The sequence below is a fragment of the Chrysoperla carnea genome, chromosome 3 (assembly GCF_905475395.1).
Source record: "Chrysoperla carnea chromosome 3, inChrCarn1.1, whole genome shotgun sequence".
Lineage (NCBI taxonomy): Eukaryota > Metazoa > Arthropoda > Insecta > Neuroptera > Chrysopidae > Chrysoperla > Chrysoperla carnea.
Genome location: NC_058339.1, coordinates 76,695,410 through 76,712,653, shown reverse-complemented (window position 1 = coordinate 76,712,653; position 17,244 = coordinate 76,695,410). Strand labels below are relative to the sequence as shown.

Here is a 17,244-nt window from a genome sequence, read left to right as displayed (position 1 = left end):
TTTTATATTATATTTCAAAAAAACTGTTTTTTTTATCCGATTATGATGGTAAATCTGATAATTGTTAAAACAAAACTTACTTTTATAACATAATTATAAATAATTTATGATAATTTTTTTTTTCATTACAAACCTATTATTATTACGAACCTATTACTCTTTGCTAAAACATAAAAAAATAAATAAGTGTATAAAAAGCTGTATTGTATAGTATAGAGAGTATCATATAATAAAACATTATACTAAAATATTCATGTCGATTGTACTGTTGTACTACTTCAAGTAAATATTTAATGAAAATCTTTGAGTGGTTACAGTTTTCTTTCTAAATATATACCGGATGATTCTAGTCTGCCACATCTAGTCTAGAAGCGAGTGGACTAATAATATTTGCACCATGCGTGAGTTTTATTGGAGGCGTTTCCATGGTAACGATACATTACTTTAATTATAGAATTGTATGGATGTATATATAATTGTATGGATTGCATTTATGACTTACATTGAAAATTTAATATTATTTTATCACAAATTTAAATAAATAATTATAATAATTTACATTTGAAAAATAATATTTGTGCAATTTGATTTCTTATTTTCACAATTTTTAATGCATTAAGTTTAATTAATTAGTGTTTTTCAATAATTTTAATTTGACATTTCTATAACATTAACATGTACAGAATTGCAAATTAGTCCTAACAGCTTCCTTTATCGCCAAAATTTTTCACTGGAAGCGCTGTCATCGTTTTTATTGTCCCTACCATGACTACGCACACAACGAATAGATGGAGGAAGATATTCTAACAAGAAAGGTGTTTTACAGTTTCTGAATCGGATACGAAGCTGTGTCCTGTAACCAAATAAGGCTTCGTTAAGTATCGTTTATAAAATAAAATATCTCGATTAATTTTGACCGGACATTACAAAGTAAATTTTTTAAAGAAATTACAAATTTTAACCTAAGATCACTAATAATCGAATTTATGTAATTAAATTATTTCTAGAAATACAAATTTTGGTGTAGGTGTTCATAAAAGCACCTAATTAATTATATTTCCGTTTGTCCTACAATCCGCCCATTCGTCTGTACATCTAACACGATATCAGTATAGGTCAATTGAGTCTTATAACCCATCAAAAAGGGCCCAAATTAGGGCGAAAATTAAGTTCCCGTTTTCTGAAAAACTATAAAAGGATAGTTGGAATTTTGTAGGTGGCTTCAAATAGTGATTCTATTGATTCTTAATTCATATTAAACTTTTCCGATAATATTCAGAAGGAATGGGATAATTTTACGTTAAATAATTAGTTTTAAAGCATGTATATTATTTTATTTTACTTAGGTGATAAATTATAGTAAATTTTATTACCATAAAAATTTCTATTTGACTAACATAAATCCCGATTTTTTTAAAATTAAAACCAATAATTAAATGAAATCGTATCTCGCTAACGATACATCGAATCAAAAAGATGTATACAAAATTTCGGCTTAGAATTTCATCTTCTAAATTATCCTGCCTGTTTAATGCGGTAGTCTAAGGACACCCTATATAGCCTACTAATATAACATATAATACATAAAAATAATTAGTTAAGAATTGTAAATGTACATTGTATAACAAGACCGTAGATTGTGTACCATAAAAAGAAAAATACGTTTGAGATATGTACGACTAGAGTCCACAAAAAACGAATCACATTGTTTTTAAATGATTAAAACACAGCCACTACAATATAGTTAAAGGCTAGGTTAAAGAGTTTAGTCCACTAAGCATTCATCGTACAAATTTTTAGAGAACTTTTAACTTGTGTTGCAAAAAATTTTTGTATTAAAATATTTTTCGTTTCTTGGAATGTGTACTATCTTTTATAACTCTGTAATTACTGCGTCCTCTATGTCACTTAGAAAACTCACTGCAGTTACTTTAAGTAAGTGATTTTCTATCCTGCTAACAGTTATGTATGATTTCCGGTGGAAGCTCTAAAAAGTCTTCATTGCTTTCATACTACATCATCCGAGTCTTAAAAAATTCTGGTTTTGCCATATCTGTTTTTTATCGTTTCTAGTTGTCAGGTTATATGCGTTAAGGTGTGCCTTCCCATTTATTTGTTCGGACATTCAAGTGACACTGATTATATTCAAAAACCATATTGTGGCTTACCGTAGACTCATCACAACTTTTGATGTAGTAATCATATCGTTTCAAGGTCTTGGATGATGTTATTCTTGATTTTAGCTAGAATATGTCATTTCCTACTCATTTATTTACCTCGCTGGTATCCTAATTGCCAAAATTTTGGCTTGTAGCATGCATATATCCCCGAGCCTATTCTAGCCAGTTTAAAATGTGATAATAATAAATCATTAGGTTGAGTAAATTTTTCTTGAACTTATAAACCCATACATCTTTTTTTAGATTTTAAATTATTAATAAAACTTTTTTTCCTTTATTTTATTTTTCTGTTAAAGAAGTTAAAAAATCATTGTATTTTTCTTATTTTTTTCTCTCTAAATTGTTTTATTTCTATGCAATGAACATACATATCTACTCACATATATTTATACAAAGATACCAGAAAAATAAAAAAGAGAAAAATTAATTAAACTTTTTTAGATTAAATTGTATAAATAATGTTGCAAGAAAAATCATAATAAACATTTTTTAAGTTTTGTTTGTCTCTTTAGAGAGATGACTGGCAAACGAGTGTTCGGTAAGGTTTCTACTTTCTTAATACTTTATTTATATTAATGTTCTTTCAAACTTTCAAAAAAAAAAACAAATCCGAATAAAAAGAAGAATTATTTACTTAATATTACGCGTTAACAGTTTTCGCCTTTGCTTTTGTCTTCTTGATAAATCGATTGGCGTAATTAATCTAAAAAAGTTTATCTGTCAAGTAAGAAATGAAAATTCGAAAATTTCTTTTCATTCTTATTAAAACTGATATACTTTTTTCAGCACTCTTCGAGGAAGAATCGTAAAAATAAGCTATCGCTGACTAAAACCTATAATGGTTCTCAAAGATAAAATATTTATAAACATACAATAATTCATAATAATCGAGGGACTTCGATTTTACAATTTGTATATAAAAGTTAGAAAACAAACAGTGTTGACCACGCAATCATTTGTTTTTTTACGTTATGTTAGTAAATAACGATAGCCACTCTTACACACAAAGTAATGAGAGTATCTTCCTTCTCACTTCCTCAGTGAATATATTACATGCTATAAACAAACACATACATAATATATGTTACGTGTTAATTTTAAATATATCTAACCTAATTGGCACTCACGGGTTTATACAAAATGAAATTCATGAATCCAAGACACTCGGGTTTGAACGGTATGTCTGTATTTTTAATAAACTATTTTTAATCATGTAACCTATTCGTTATACAATGGTTATATTAAATTCGGACGCTAAATCTCCTTAGAAAGAAGTTTTTATTGAATCAGGATAAAACAATTTTAAACTTAAAATTTATAATAACATTTTCTAATTTTGTTGTTGTTCATACTAATAAACTACTTATTATTTTCCATGAAAACTTTAGTTTTATTTGTACAATTAATTATTACATTTATAGTAAAAAAAAAAAAAAAAATATAAAAGTTTTCTTTTGAATTTCTCATTTACGAACTCATACTCACTTGTTCGTCTTGTTCACGCCATTAAGATTTCAGTTTCATATATCTCTTTTTGAGTTATAGTGTTGACGGACGAACAGGCGGACAGACGAACCATCAAAAGTGGACTAAAATTAGGCGATTTTATTGATACATATACCAAAATTTTGTTCGTTTATCGCATCAATATTTTTAAGCGTTACAAACTTCTGACTAAAATAAGTTTACTTTATATTTATTTAATATATTATACAGGGTATAAAAATTTTTAAATTAAATCCTTTTTTTGTCCCTTTGTTGAAAAAAAGAACTAAATATGCATTTATAAGTGTATTGGGTATATTTTTATATTCTGAATCGTAATTTCGCGAATAGGAAGTGGAAAGTTTCGAGGAACATAGAAAATTAGATTTTTCGATAAAAAGGTCAATTGTAAAATTTTTCTAAAGTCTGTAATAATTTTTCAGCTTTAGTAAATGCATTTTAGTGCCACGTAAAACTTTACAATTTCGATAGCATAATTTGACCCCTGTTCTATCGTTCGCTTGACTGACCGCAGTAAGTGTGTGTACACAGCCACTATATCCAAACCTCAAACGATTAGCTTTAGTCAATTGAACGATTTTTTGGCCTGGCTCTTTCATTATAGTGGGCAGTGCTTTGATTAATCTATCACTTTAACAATATTTGACAAATCTGTAATAATAATTATGTTGCGTATTAAACTAGATTTAAAATTAATTTACTATAAACTAATCTGTTTGTTAATATTCGAACCAATTAAAATAATTATTTGATTCATTTTCAATATTTATTCTGTATTTACACATGGATGAACATTTCAAATTATTATCTAAATAAAAACTTTTCAATAATACGAAAATTTTATTGTATACTTTTTTTTTTTTAAATTTACAGCTCGAAGCTGTAAAAAAACGAAAAAAACTGCTTTATGAAAAAGATCTGATCCATCTATAATCATCATTTTGAACCATAAATTTAAGAATTCTGTAAAAAATTTAAAATAGTAACTGTCAAACAAATCATGGCCAACTATTCTGATATACTCAATGAATTATAACTATTTTACATTTAACAAAATTGAAAACTGTGTATATCAAGAGAGGGTGGATGCTCTAAAGCGGTGGTTTTTACTTTTAAGCCCAGTGAAGTGGTCGGTTATCAATCTAGTATAAGATAACTACAAAATGATTTTCTGTAAATCGAGCTACTTCAGATTTATTTTCAGAAAAACATTGAAAATATTCTGCGTTGACCAAATTAAGAAATTTTGAGTGATAATTTTTATCTTTTAGTATATTAAATTTTTATATCCGATGCTAAAAGATTTAAGATAAAATAAATAAGGGTAGATTTTTCTTACCACTGAGTGTTAACTATTAAGAAACGATAATGTTTATTAAAAGCTTTGATAAATTTTCTTTAAAATAGTTTTAATGCTTCTGTATATATGAAAACAACTATTTATAAGGATTGAAAAATTGAGTTTAGTTTATTAGTTTATTAAAAAGTTTTACTTTCGAAGTATAAGTAAGGATTTACAGATTTAATTCTCATAGTTGGTTTTCCTTAATACATACTTGTAATTGTTAAAATAGTTCATGTTTACAGAATGTACCAGGAGAGAAAACTATTGGGTTTACAGAGATAGTTCCTGTGTCATATTATAGATAATGTAGTCTACTTTAAAAACATCCTGAAAAGGTACCCTTCAAAATAGATCCTTAAGGGGGTAAAATCGGCAAATTATGAAAGAGGACCGAAATTTTCACGGCTTTTTCCATTGTTGACAAAGTTGCGTTCGCCACCTGAGATCACAACCCTTCAAAAATTAAATAAAAGAAATATCTTAAATTCTATCATCAGCCAAATTTGAATCGATTACTAGATTTTTCTTGTCTTATAACGTACAGATTTTTGGTATTTTCGAGGTGAAAACAATAATTTTCTATATGAATATTATCAATCAAACTGATTATATAATATTCAAAATTTAATTTCCCGAAATATACCAATTTGTAATTTCGCAATATACCTTATATAATAAATTCTAAGGAAGTCGATAACATATCATTTCTCATTCCTTCGAATATATAGAATATAGACCACATTATAGAATTGTTTAGATAATTAGAATAGGTCACTGAATGGCGATGACGATGACGAGAACCTACGAGTACCTATAGTCTAGGGCTAGGTGCAGATTTGATCATTAGCTTAGAACAGCTGGAAATTTTCGTAAATAATGTGTTTCTTCACAGCGTGGAAACAAACGTTAGTCAAAGCATCCATTTTTTATGAACCGGGGGAAAAGTGGCAGACAAAACTTTATGATGCTTTTGAAAGGGGCTGGGGTTGAAGTAAACTATACAAAAGTGAATTCTAATCGGAAAACTCACCGTGGCAAAACTGTTGTAAAACAGTACCTATAAAGTAAGGAAAAACTGACAATGAATAAATCCTTCCGCTTGCCAAATAACTTCCATAATGACCGCACAAATGTTACACAATACTGGCAGACATTTTTCCCAGATTTCTAGGCTCCCTTTAATCTCGAAAATGGTAGTTCTGCCATATATATGTCATATGAGAGAAAACACTCCTCATCAACTCAGGAGCTTATTTACCACACGGCAGAAAAGCTTAGTTTTCACGAGCCATACCTCAGATTATACTTTGACAGACATAGGAAACCTCGTGAAAAGGCTCGACAAAAAGTTTTCGGATTACTGAACGTTTTAAATTATCGAGGCTCTACTGAATTAATTTAGAGCTTGTTATTGATTTTCTCCAGTCGGCCTAAAAGAGAAGTATATGGGTATGAAAACTTTTTTACTAACAAATACTACACGTGGCTCTAGACCTAATTTAGATACATTTTGTATTGAATGTGTGAATTTCTCATTAAAATCAAGCTGTGCCATCCATGCTTAGAAGTACAAACACTTGAAAATTTACATGAAACCCGCATTTACAATTAACATTTAACACCAATAATAATTGTTTACTGGTTACACGATACTATAGTGTGGCTGGTTTGTTTATATTATCGATCAATTAAATTTAACAATCATTTACCATTCGAAAATCACGAATCCTGACAGCAGAACTTTCGTTATTTCTTTTATAAAATTGTACATATAAATTAAAAGAATTACATGTTTTTATATATACAGGGTGGATGATTTTAATCTATTGTGGCTAATACCTAGCTAGTTTCATAGTTAAGTAATAAAAAACTAACTCAAACAAAATTTGAAGAGATTGGTGGAGAACATCATGCTCTGACATCAAATTGAACCTAGATCTCCGGGTTGCTTTAATAATCAATTTAGATCTTAAAATTTAAGAGAATAAGAAAGTTAATCCTCATTAAAAAAACTAACATTTTTTTTTAAAAACATTTTTAATCGAAAGAAAATACGCTGGGACAAAAGTTATCAAGGGCAATGATGGTCATTCGTCTGTGTTAATAACTTTTAAGGGCAGGATGATTTTCAAGGTCATTTGAAGATCAAGGTCAAATGACCTTTAAACTTGAATTCCAGGTCATGGACACAAACGAATGTCCTCTATTGAACAAGTATTCCAAATAACTTAAAAATTTATTAATATATAATTTGCAAGTGAATGAATGCATAAGCAAGTTTCGAAACGAAAAAAAAACAAACATAAGTTTCATTTGATGATTGGTTGCGTAATTTTGAAGACACCATTCCAAATCTCATAAGTAGAATGATTTCTTGAATCGCTTTCATGTAATACAGAAAATAGTTTTTCTTTGCGTCACTTAAATTCGATTTTTTATTACACGTAGAACTTCGAAAAAAAATTTTTTCTGTTATTGATTCAATTTTTTCTAAAATGATATGGAACTTCAGTATCAGTTGATTTCCATATTAATACGATCTACTCTGAACGTTAAATACTGATTTGATTTGAAATGTTTTTCCATCATAGTATAATAATATTTTTATAATTGCTGTACCAATATCATATAATCTAGTATAGTATGTGTAACCTGATTCATTATTGTATGATAAGAACCAAAGTGATAACGTACGTAGTCTACAAATTTACTTTAAAACGCTTATGGTTTGTAGATCGACTTTTAACTTTTGATTTATGTAATTAATTATTATACTTGTCCTAAATAAATACTACAATTTATAAATTTTACTATCAAACAGATTTTATTTGAAAATTATACAAAATCATGTATTTATTTTGGTATTTTCTATTTATCATAGCATGCTAAATAATTTGTGTTGTGTTTATCATATCGCTACTGATAAGGTAATACAAAACCAAAATATGGTATTTTTGAGAAACAAAATGCTCAATAAAGATTAAACCAAAACCATCAAAATGATTATTTTCCTTTAAACGCAGCATTTTTTCTCAATTATTATACTTCCATTACAGATAAAACTGATTATAACGATAGTATCCCTGCATAAACACTTGAATGAATGTATCGGCTGCAACAACATCGGATATATCTCTGTATCGGCTTTAAGGACCAATATCCATTTGCATTTAGAGAATGATTGAGAGCCATCGTTATATTATTTTCACGCATATAAACCATATTTTTAGTCTCGTTAGCTTTATTTTGTATCTTATTATCTAATATATGGATTATAGGGACTCACCGTCACTGTCATTGGATCGAATCACGCGTGAACGGATGGAAGAATTTCGCTAATTCTTTTTTCGTTGTGTTAATTATTGTCAGGAGAAGATTTGTATGATAAAAAAAAAGTTGAGCGGAACATCAGAAAATTTAAGATAAAATATTAATTGCAAGAAGTGGTGGAAGGGCATATAAATAATGCATTATATTACTTTATTATATACAAAGGTATGCATTTATTTAAGCCCGAAGGCCTGTCCGAGAGATAGTAGTAAAATTTGTGTTTAGCGGGCGGGTTTGCGGGTGGGCTAACCGTAGTAAAGCTATTAATGAATTGGAGCTGCAGGTTAATTAAGATTAACAATTGCTGATCAATAGGTACAATTAAATAAATTGTCGTTGAAACGAAGTTCACCGAGTCATCTTTTTATCAATAAATATAATTTCCACTTATTCTTTATTTTCTTGTTTGATTTTTTATAGGTTTAATTCAATAAAATTAAAAAAAAAAGAATCTTATAAGAAACAATTTTCCTTTTCATAAAAACTTTTAAAGTAATTAGAAAACTTCAGTATATAACACACAAATGTTGTAAATAAATGGTGTCGTACACCAACAAGCACTTAAAATTGTTTTCGAATTGTATTTCGAAATGTAAGTAGAATAATACCACGTATTCTAAGTTTCGAAGACAATTTTCTACTAACATGTTGTAACAAGAATAAAGTGCTGTTATTTACTTCAATAATACTTAAAGAAGGTATATAAATTTTGAGCATTATTTATATGGCATTGACGTTCTCTTCTGGAAGAAAATGATGACTTCTTAGTGAGCGTAAAAGGTATATTCACACTAGCATTAAAAGTCTTAGGAAAATAATTTTATCATTTGAATATCCAATGTAATTAAATAGAACTAAAAAAAATAGATAACTTACTTAAACTGGGGTATAGAAGGCGTCTAATGTATGAATAGTCAAATAAATTATATTATTATTATTATTGTGTTAAAAATTGGATTATCATTTTAACTGATATATATAAAATTCAAAGCGTGGGATGTTTACACTACATTCATTCTCTACATAAGCTGATTTGACAGATATCGACCACCCCATGCATTGCATTTTTCATTACAATTAAAATTTTTATCCACTTTTTAGAGCAATAAAGTTTTTTTAAACCAAAAGTTCCTTTATTATTTTTTATTCTAGCCAATTTTAAGATTGGCGATACTCTTTGAGTAACAAAGTAAATAATAATATTTCAATATAATATTATAAAAGGAATAAAGATAAGATTATCGATCGTTAATCTCGGTGATCCTAGCCAAGATATTAACATAAAAAACTCCATTTTTTATAAAACTCTTATACGAGAATTTTTACGTAGTGTAAAACTGGCATTATAATAAACCATAAAAATACTAGAAAGTGCTGGTTTTGTAAAACTACATTTATATTGATAACTTTTACGAATTATTATAAAATTGACACATTACTTTTCTAAAATACACTCCTACAATAATCTAGAAAATTCTAACTTTTATAAGTTGAATAGATTTCCCTTAGCTATAAATACGTATATTTTATGTGTTTTCTTGGAAATTTTATATGTCCAGCACACGAGTAATTTGTTATTAGTAGCTACAAAGCTTTAAGTAGGAAATGCAATTTATTACGAAAAATATGAGGTTGTTTACAAAACCAGAAGAATCACAGAATTAGTGTTTTGACTTTGCGAATCTTTTGAACCAGAGCGTGTTAGTATAGGTATTATAAACTAACTTGATACTAATCCGCTTCACTGGGTTTAAAAAAAAAGACTACTCAAGATCACCACGTTATAGCCTTCACCATCCTTGCGTTCACATTTCCCCTGTTTTACACAGGGGAAATATATGTACAGTTTTAAATTAAAAAAATATAAAATAGCCATAATTCATTGAGTATATCAGAACAGATACCCATGAATTGTATATTTACCAATTAGACATTTTGACGTATATCATTTTTGCAGACACCTTTAATTTATGGTTAAAAATGAAGCTCATAGATGGCGCATTAAAATGTCATACTTAATTTTTAAAATATATCTTTAAAATTTATAGCTCATGTGTTACTCTGATATATGATCTATATTATTGTAGATTTTCAATCAAATCCATTAAATAGTTCTTGCGTGAAAGCGTCACAAACAAACAAATTAACTAACAACCTTACTTTCACATTTATAATATGTAAGGATAATGTTAGTAGACCTACGTAAATTTTATAGTTTAAAAAATTTATTTTCTTCTATTATTGTCAATAAAATATTAAAATTATTGGCTAAAGCCAATCGATATCGTCACCCATTATTCATTGTTTAGATATGATTTAATATTAATTGATTAAACCCAGCAATGTAATCCATCCATTTTTATTAAAAAAATGAAATTAAATTAATAATAAATATCACGACCAACTAAAAAAAATATTATAAAGTAAATATTGAACTTTAGTAAATTAGTTATCGTGACATATTTATCGTGATATGTGATGTGGAAAGAAAAAAATATCGATATATTTTAAAGTGTATAATGTGTATACATATAAAAAATTGCATATACCATGACACATAGACATGTCACATATATTTAGAGGAGAAGAGTGCTTTTGAAAAATTATAGCATCACCTAGTTTATATCCTATATTCTTTTTAGGATACTGTATCAAAAATTATTAAACTGTATATATATCATTGTGGCTCATTATCTGCCAGCTGTGATTCAATGTAAAGAGATTTCAATAAACAGTACAAAAACTGGAAAGGTTGATACTAAAACGGATGCATTTAGGGTTGTCTTAAAACTTGAAATTAGGTAGAGATGAAGTAAATTTTCCACCTGAGAGCCACGGCCAAAAGTAGAGCTGAAAATGCCACAGGGCAAAACCAAATTTGGGGGCCACATCAAATAATCACTTGTTATAATTATATTGTGGGAAAGTATAGTAAAAACAAGTGAAAACAAACAATTGACTTGAGTTAATTGTTGGAATACCATGTATACCAAGTTTTGATGACCCAATCGTTTGTTTTTTTAAGTCATTTAAATAAAGAAAGATATCCACTCTTAGATAGCTACTCACATCTAACTGACATTTCAATATAATACATACTAAAAAATTTGCACCTTATTTATGCCCTCGCGGGTGAGGTGATGTTTACGAAAAAATGTTTCAAACAAAAGTTATAATTTAAGGAACATTTTTTATATTTAAACTTTTGTTCTATCTGTAACGGTTTACAAGCTGGGTCCAACAGATCCAAGGCCCAATTGACCTATGTTGCTCATTTACGAACTCGACCTCACTTTTTACGTCCTGAGTACGCTGTAAAAATTTCATTTAGCTTGATATATTTTTTCGTTTTTGAGGTATCGTATTGACAGACGGGCGGACGGACGGGCGAAGAGACAACCGAAAACGGACTAATTAAGTGATTTTATGAACACCTTTACCAAAATTTTGTTGGTAGCATCAATATTTTCAAGCATTACAAACTTAGGACTAAATTTAATATACCTTGATATATTTCATATACATAGTACCTATAATAACAGTCTTTTGCCAATCAAGAAATTTTTAATCACATCTTGTACTAACTTATAGAAACAGTCATGATTTATTCAAAAATCCAAAGAAAATCATATTGTCGAATAGAATAAATTAAAAAAATTCTTTCAAATCTTGCCCATTGAATTTAAAATCCATCCTCCATAGCAAATGTGAATTGTTTACCAGTCCTCTTATTGAATGATAACTGCACCTTTTGAAAATTAAAACGTAGTCTTTGTTCCAGACTTATCCGATTACAAAATATATTCATTTTAAGATGTTACGTAATAAACTGTTACCATGTTAGCATGTGATGTGAAGTGGTTGAAACGTAATGAGTATTTACGATTATAAAGTAGAATACAATGGTGAAGATACTTTATACTTCTATGTACTGTATAGTCTGCACCACTTTGTTTTTTAGTGCAACTTGAAAGGCGTTGGGTAGAAATACAAGCTCCTTTTAACTTTAAGGCGTAACCAATTCCGTCCGCGGTATGCTTAGGGTAGTGGATTCGATTTCCGCCGCCGTAACAAAATTAATTTAATTAATAGTTGTGATGGGTTGATGTAGTGCATGGTATGTGCATGAAGGCGGTGCACTCAGCCTCTGTAATTGAGGAGCTGATAAATGAAATTATCAGCGGAAAGGTCCTAAGACACATATATGGTATCACAATGGACTCTACAACCTAAATGTGTCCTTCGTGGACAGACAATGTAACCTAAACTAACCTAACCTACCGCACCTTGGTTGGATGGGGAATTAGACAAAAAGGAGCCAGACACAGCGATCGACAGTTTTTTATAGTTTATTATCTCGATGCATTAATAGCATTCTCAATGAATTCGTGGTATTGTGCTAACATTTGGTCCTCATTTGGAAGATCGTCAGGACCATGTTCATAATCTCGCGCTGGGTGAAAAAGAAAGTGTGCGACATCCTTCGACTGACACATTTTTATAGTTTATTATCTTGAAATATTAATAACATTCTCAATGAAAGCGTGATATTATTTTTTTTATGGATAGTGTATAAACGGTGACAAGACTCTAATTTGCTTGCCCAAAAAGTAATTCTTTTTGTTATTTTTTTGAAGAAAACGCGATTTATTATTATCATAGTTGGCTAGAAATGTTTGTTTAATGTTGGCTAGAAACAGAGTCCCAACACATTTCTCGAGAGAAGTTAAACGCCTCATATATAAATAATCTAAGTTGATGCTGGTGTATCTATCTAGCAAGCCTCATATTTCACAAATGCATTGCACACACATCATATATACGCTCTATTGAATAGAACATAAATTCATCCCCATTTTATACCTAGAAATGACTCTCTTGTTGTATGGCTTGTAGTTTATATACTGTGGAAAGATGAATAGATATCAATTTTCTAAGTGAAATAAAAGTCATTTTACCCTCATTAAGTTAAACATTGCATTTGTTTTTCCATTAACGAATGTAGTTATCATTTTATTTTTTTTGCTAATTGAAGTTTTTTTTTTTTTCGAATTTAAAAATGTAGAAAGGTTTATTTTAAATATGTCATTTGAAACTATAATGGATAAAACGTGTATTTATAATGAATTTAATCACAAGGTTCTTTAATGATATATAATAATTACGTCACTATAATAATTTTACAAAATTACGTCACTTAATCCATTGGTCCAAAAAATTTGTCAATAATATAATCAAAGAGTTCGAGGTTTTCTTTCAAATTCTAATAAAGAGAAAGAGAGTGTATTGTGTGCCAGTATTGTGTAACGTTTGTGCAATGGTTATGGAAGTTATTTGGCGAGGGACAGAAATTTATTTCAGATTTTACTAACTTTGTTTTGCTGCAGTTTTTCCCATGAATTTTTCCACGTTTGATTACAAATTACCGTCATACTGCCAGTCTGCGGTATGTGTCCTGTTTTTCCATAAAAGTAAATGATGTAACAAGAAAATAGTACTTGAGTCTATTAGGATTCACTATTTTTCCGGTTTAGTTCAAACCCACCCCCTTATAAAACCGCCATAAAGTCTACCACTTCTTTCCCCGGTTTATAAAAAAGGATGCTTTAACTTATCGTTATATCTTGTATATGCACATATAGATTGCTTTAATGTCCCATTCAACCTTAATCACGGTCTTTCATTCCTAGCCACGATTTTGGATTCTTTGGAAGCTCTCCAATGATTAAATGGGATAATTCTAACTTACTACTTCTGTGCATTCAGGTGATATTTGAAACTTTTTCTCTTTTTTTTGGTCTAATATATCTTTTATCAATAAACTCAGAGGGTCATTATCAAAAATTATTATTCTTTTTCAAATTTCAATAATTTTTGTTGGGCGTCAAAATTTATAAGAATCCTTTTTTACTTTATCTTTTAGTAATGGGTTTCACTTTCAGGACTAACAAAATTGTATAATTTTTTAAGTAAGATAAAAGCTACTATTTCAAGACAACATTTGATTTTTTGAGGGCTTCTCAAAAGTGTCTCCCGTAAAAATATGTGTCTGGAATGTAAGTCGTTCATGCAAAAGACCAAAAGTAATGTCTTTTTTCTATTTATAGGTGAAATCTTATATATAAAATTCTCGTGTCGCGATGTTTGTGGTTAAACTCGTCCGAAACGGCTTGACCGATTCTCATGAAATTTTTTGTACATATTGGGTAGGTCTGAGAATCGGGCAACATCTATTTTTCATCCCCCTTAATGTTAAGTGTAGTACACCCCTAATTTTTTTTTAATTTCTAGATATTTTTTTTTATTTATTTTTTTATGATACAGCATTAGAAAATACATACAGCCCTGAACCTACAGCTCTACGATCAGCCCCTATTTTTCCGTCGCAATTTTTATTCTTAATAGTTACTTATAGTAGATAGGATTTACACTTATAGTAGATAGTAATTTTTATTGAACTAAAAAAATGTTTCCTAGAAATTATATACATGGCAAAACAACGTTTGACGGGTCAGCTAGTAAAGTATATAAATTTTCAGTTCATTTACCTTTCTATAATCTGGAATACCCTAAGCACGAATAATATTAAATTTTTTTAAGCCATAAAATTTTTTGGCGACAGTAAAAGTATATTTTTTTATAAATAAAACTTTTCACCGAAAATTAAAAGCATTTTAATACGTGCGTACGTGTTCGTGTAAAATGGCTTTGTATATTTCTTACGCGCTTATGACAACTTTTACTATGCATCTGGGAATTCAGGGATAGATATAAATAGTACAGAGAATAATATGGTGACAAATGTATAATTTATGAAATTTGTTGTAAAATGTCTAGAAAAACATGAGCTTTCTTTTAACGCATACATTTTTCACTCTATTCGCATCGTGCGTGAATTTTATAGGAGGCGTTTCCATGGTAAAGATACACTACTTTAATTATAGAATTGTTTGGATGCATATATAATTGTATGGATTGCATTTAAGACTTACATTGAAAATTTAATATTATTGTCTCACAAATTTAAATAAATAATTATGATAATTACATTTGAAAAATAATATTTGTGCAATTTGATTTCTTATTTTCACAATTTTTAATGCATTAACTTTAATTAATTAGTGTTTCAATAATTTTAATTTTTTATACGATATTTTCTATAACATTAACATGTAAAGAATTGCAAATTGGTCATAACAGCGTCCTTTATCGTCAAAATGTTTCACTGGAAGCGCTAGCATCGATTTTATTGTCCCTACCATGACTACGCACACAACGAATAACTAGTATAAATATTTAAATTAGTTTTTCTCTTTAATAAAATTATTTATTAATATGTTTTCCAAAAAAAATTTAGTTTTTCCTTATCATCATTAATCACAAATAAATATTAAATTAAAGTTATGTGGGAGCTATTTTCAAAAATATGTTGATAATTCTCAAAAGGGATGCCGAGAAAAATTATGTGAATTTTAACCATCCGTTAAAAGTCACAACTGTTAAACCAAAATTTGAAATATTTGGCATGTTTTTAAGAAAAATTGCAGCAAAATATAAAAGAAAATATATTTTTCAGCGGAATTTTCATTGAAAATCATTTTTGTCAAAACCACTTTCATTCTTTCCCTTTTTGCATTATTTTTGTAGATTGATAAGTTAAAAACTAAAAATCATCAATACACTACAAATTTTTATTCCCGAGTAATTTTAGCGACAATTTTCTTTTCTTCATTTCATGTTTTTCTTTTTGTTTCAGATATACTGAATTAAATTCACCGAGAGAATTCAAGTCCTCGTTGCATGAAGGTAAACAAAAATTTAAATTAACATGTAAAGAATTATTTTCTTTTACAGAGCCAGATCAACCTTTGCAAATTGTTGATAGTTTTTTTGTTATCAAAGAATTGGTTCTGTTCGGCCATGACCGAATTCTTTTAAATCATTAATGGCATAAAATTATTTTTCCAATAAAGACAGTTTCATTTAAATTTAAAATTATTATTTTTGTTTTATTTTAATTTCAAGTAAAACTTCTAAAACAAGCCAAAATGGCATTTTTTCATAATTTGATAATTTTTTTTCCTTGTTTTAAATTATACAATTTTACTGAAATTTTAAACTTGATTTTAGGTTTTAAATTTAACAGGCATAATAAATATACCTATCCCAAATTAAACAGGAATATTTTAAAAACTGAGATATAACCTAGCTATATTTTTTACTTTATTATATTATAAATATAATAAAGTATTGCGATCGAAAAAAAAATCGATATCGTGGTTTCAATGGAAATACACGTTTTGAGGGTCCCTGATTCCAAATAAAGTGGTTTTTAAAAAATGTTGCGATCGTCGGTATGTCGGTATTTCTGTTACCAAGCTGGAGCCTTCAATTTCAATTTTTCTCAAACTCTGTACGTAGGTTCAGTTTGGTCATAATTCCAGGATATATTTTCATTTTTTCCCTAGGCCTTTTTTTAAGGGTATACTTTCCTCTAGGCCAAAACAAGATTTTTTCGGGTTTTCTCAAAAACAGCTCTAGCGATTTCTATTAAAATTGGCACAAGGCTAGACCTTAATGAGTTCCTAGGATTGGTATAAGCCACATATCCGAAAAAATTCGAGAAGGCCTACACCCTAGGGAAAACCTTAGGGAAAATACAGGAAAATGTTATTTTCAAGGGAGATGCTGAGGGGACAGCGGTGAAACTTCGTATCAGGGTTTATATCAACAAGGTCCTTAGTTTGATATAACTCCCCTCTGGGACCCCTCCCCTTGGAGCCGTGGAGCTGGAGGGTATGAAATCGTCAGAAGTGGTCAAATCAAACCCAAAATTGATCAAATATTATTCAAAATGTCTTTTTAAAATAACTTTTGTAATTT

At 28.8% G+C, this 17,244-nt stretch overlaps 1 protein-coding gene across 2 annotated transcripts in view; it reads left to right on the top strand.

Moving 5' to 3' along the window:
• Positions 1 to 17,244, top strand: part of LOC123294776 (diuretic hormone receptor-like) — a 402,325-nt gene that overhangs the window by 122,902 nt on the left and 262,179 nt on the right. The window contains exon 3 of one of the 2 annotated variants that reach the window (XM_044875917.1): positions 16,118 to 16,167. The gene's annotated coding sequence lies outside the window, so the exon portion shown is untranslated. Of the gene's footprint in view, positions 1 to 16,110; positions 16,168 to 17,244 lie in introns of those variants that run through there. The other variant, XM_044875918.1, reaches the window with a different exon arrangement.